The sequence below is a fragment of the Schistosoma mansoni genome, chromosome 2, assembly GCF_000237925.1.
Source record: "Schistosoma mansoni strain Puerto Rico chromosome 2, complete genome".
Lineage (NCBI taxonomy): Eukaryota > Metazoa > Platyhelminthes > Trematoda > Strigeidida > Schistosomatidae > Schistosoma > Schistosoma mansoni.
Window position 1 is genome coordinate 12,513,417 of NC_031496.1, and position 4,414 is coordinate 12,517,830.

Here is a 4,414-nt window from a genome sequence, read left to right on the forward strand (position 1 = left end):
GCGTCTAAAGCCGAGTGGTCTTAAGCAACCCGCCGAAGATGTAAGGCGCCATACAACTGACAATGGAAAGAACAAACAACTACGATTAACAGATTTATTTGCAATCAAATGGGATAGAAGTGAAGTGTGTGGCCTCTAACACCAACGCTTCAGTTATCAAGGATTATTATTAGATCCGGTAAATAACTGATACTCCCATTACATCAATTTCAGTTTGGAAAGGACAGCAGGCTTGATGGCTTGTGTTAGTTCTGGCAGTGATGGTCTCTCAGTTGATGCAACTTTCTTTTGAAATAGTCGACGGATGGAGCCTCAACCATGTGCTAGGGTAATGAATTTCACTCGTTGATGATTCGATGGGAAAGTCGATAGTCAGCTGACAAGTAATTTGTTCTGAGCTAGTGAACATTTTAGAGTGTCCTCGTAAAAGCTTCAGACCAATGCGAATGCAGGGGATTTCCCCTAATCCAATCGGAATTTCGAGATAAAATCCCGAAACCCATCCACCCTAGTTGTGTGAATGATAGTACAAGCGTTAGTATAACTCAAAATAGATAGTGCATAGTGAGACAAGATGAAGGACATTGAACAAAACGATAGGTATACACACACAACCAGTCATGAGATGCATAGGAGCAGTGTTATAAGGACATGAATACGAGAAACATATGTGCTGAGGGTCACAATAACTTATGGCTAAAATAGAGTTGATAAGAAGGCGAAAATGATTCAGTGGTCACGAGCTGTCTGGGTTATTAAAATCTGTTCATAAGGTAGGGTCACTAACATAGCTGCACGATAGCATAGGAGCTTCTAAACTGACATAACTCTGGAAGCCATGTAAGCACGTCTTTGGGCGTTCAGAAATGTTGTAGCTATTAAAAGGTAGGGAGAATTCTTATCCGTCTTCCAAAAATAAATAGTCTACGGCTAAAGGTAAAGGTTTATAAACAGACGCCTGTGTTTCCAAATGCGTTAAACTCAAGATACGAAAATATGTTGACGTTGTCAAATCAGCATTCAATGACAGAGAATGCTACTATTTTCAACGAAATCACTTTTTTTTAACGATTTGTGCTAAAAGAACGCGAAACGAATCAACTGCATGACAAAGATATCTGGAGACACATGGTCTAAGGACCAGAGGGATTAAATTGCAGGTGAATACAAATGATAATTACTTTGTAACGTTATTGAATGGTGGGGAAACAGGTGTGCTCTGAATTTCGTGCAGCGACTAGTCCCCGATAAGAACGAGTACGAAGGTAAGGGTTGAAAATCATTCAATTAACCGAAGTCCCAACATTGGTCAGTTTGGGAAAGGGAATGACCTTATAATGCATTTATGGACTGCTCTATTTCGGCTGAAAAAGTGAGCGAACGGTAGAATATGCTTCCGTTAAAACGAGTTTCAGTTCCTTGATAATAACACCTATCTCGTCCTTTCTTCTGTACTGTTCTCTAACTCGATCTCTTTGTACTCTAATGTATTTTAACTCATCGTAACCAATATATATAAAAGTACGTGCAGCAGTTTTTGTCATGACTGAATGCGAACGGCGAAAACCACTCCTAAAATAGACAAGGGATGGCACCATATACTAATCCCATCATCTGCCGAATAACGTTTATTGTAATTCACAAACAACTTATTTCTGCATAATTGTCGTGAAGAATCCATTTCGGGTTTCTACAGAAATGTAATTATACATAGGTTTCAATAATACCTACATAATATTCGACCTATACAAACAGGTTATATAGCATTTAGAATAATATTGAGCTGACTTTAAAGAAAAAAGGTGTGGAGGAAAGTGCACTCTGGAAATCCCTCCACAGTATTTTATTGGACAGCATTGTCATTTATTTGTTTCCTCTCCTAGTCCTGTGTTTTAACCTTTATTCAGGTCTCACCTAACCACACTTTGTGTTCTCCAGTCTTCCTCGGCTGAGCTTGTGTTAGAGAAAAAGGTTGTACCTTTTGAGGTTTTTCAAACTTCTGATATGATCTATTCCCTTCTTAAATGAGAGCCGTTTAAATTGGACACACTTCGTGCTTTGATATGATTTAATACAAGTCACCAAAAAACGCTTCATGTGCTATGCAGAAGAACGTAGTCTGGCTTAATCGAATTAACTTCGTATCTTCAGTTCTGCGTTCGAACCGAATATTCATATTTCAGTCGTTAAAGGAGGGAAAGAAAAGTGAATTGTGTAAATGGTTCAATAATTATGTTTGTAAAAACGAGTGAGAACAAACGGTAATATATGTATCACAAAAAGAGTTAAAAAATAAATCACTAACGTTGTGTAGCTTGATGGTGGGATAATAGTGTATGCATAAATAGTTAGCAATGATTTTATCATAATATGAACTAATTGGCTTTCTTTGTTTGGATATATGAGACGCAATGTGCTGGAACAAGTTTACGCTGTTGCTGTGCCTCAAATCGAACTCATTACGTGTTGAGGGGTTTCAGTATTTCTCTGTGCAGAATCGGATTTCGTTTATGACTGCCGTCAACGTAAATAAATTCACTTTTATTAGCATTTATTACCAGGTCACACGACACAGTCCATTCATATACATGGTCTATGTCTTCTCGATTTACCACTAAAAGAATGAGTAAACTATTTTTAGGTGGTTAACAGAAAGGGATGGTTTACCGTATGGAAAGAGTGATCATATGTCAATAATGAAAATGTTGGGGAGTAGTGGCTCAATAACACTCCCTTCTATAATCCTACTGGTTACATAATAATGGGAACATGTTAAATTACGGCTCCTTATGTCAAGTGGGATGTCACGAGCCAACGGTATCGATGCGAACTTATTCATGCAAAATACCTCTTCAAACCATGTTAAAAAAGCTGAATTGGTTCCACTTCCTACCGAGTAATCCTATTACAAGCAAACTAGACAATTGGCTAAAAACGAAGCCCACTCCATACCCTATAAAATTTAAAAACAAAAAAGAGAGTTCAAACAGCTGCGAAAAAAAGGGAGACAACCATTTGTATTGGAATACTGTTTTCAGCACTTTATTTTATAATTACACATAATTCCATATTTCTTTCTGAACAACCTTCACTTATACAGTTCTTTATCCACTCATACCTTGTTCACACTTATTTTTCCTCAACACATGAGTATGCTCTTACCTAATAAGTACTTCAGTAACAGACAAATAGGCTAAATGGTTATACCTTAACTAATCCTCCGTGAATATTGTGCGCTCTGCCTTTTGTCCTTCCTTTTTCTTACACCTTTTTCAGCCCCCTGGAGATACCCCACCGAAGACAGATATGGCACGGGCGACTTCGTCCTACACTGTTATTAAAGCCGCAGATATTCCGGAGGGATATAAGGTCGAAGCTACTAAAAGCCCCCAACTTCGCATGTATCTATTCTTGACTATCAGCTGTACGTTTTAACGCTAACTTCATAAAGTGCGCCAAGTGTGATTTAACATGCTCTTTACGAAATCCATTTTCATTCAAATCTTATAAAATATCAACCCAGCTGAGTAATTTTCTACAGTGAAAGTTGTAACTTCTGTAGCAATGGGATCTTGCTTGTAAAGCGGCATGCCTCATGTAACAAACTGTTATTTGAGAATAAATTATTATTATTTCCTCTCAAATAACAATTTGTTACATAAGATATGACAGTTTACAAGCAAAATCATAGGTTTAGAACAGCAAGATTCAAAGCGAAAGATTTGGCCAAGTTCTTTTAAAAATGATTTGAATCAGGATAAAAGAAGGTCCCGTATGCAAAATGAGTAGTTATGAAAGGGGAAGATCAGTATGCAGAATCACCACTTATTAACCACCTGGGGAACGAAACTTATCACCCATACCAATCATTGATAAGCAGTTAACTCTTTCAGATCACCACTCTCTCAACAATTCCCGACAGAGTGTAACCTAATTTCAGTATGTGCTAACTGACCACTTACTACCGATAACTATACAGTTGATATGGCCAGAGCCTTCACAACTTAACACACAAGCAGCACAGAGCTTCATATAGTTATCACAGAAATGTTTTGACACGTTTACAGTCTACGTACGACGTCTCTTGGAAAGCTATAATGTTTTCCCACTCAAGCCCCAAAGGAACTATGTGAAGCGTTTGAGGAAAACGGTGACACAACAAAAAATGTTAGAGCTTAAATGCAGGAACCCCAAGATAACCGACTGAGATAACTATGGCTATTAGGAAAGAAGACAAGTGATTTTATCGCGATACAAAACACCTTAAAAGTCACAACCGTTTCAACAAACTGGTCATACCACGAGGTCGCCGAAACGACCCATACGGAAACCCTCACAGGATTGCTCACCAGCTGTCAAACCTCATGATAGAGACTCACTTCCTCTTACTGCTGTCCAGTTTCATTAAGGACCC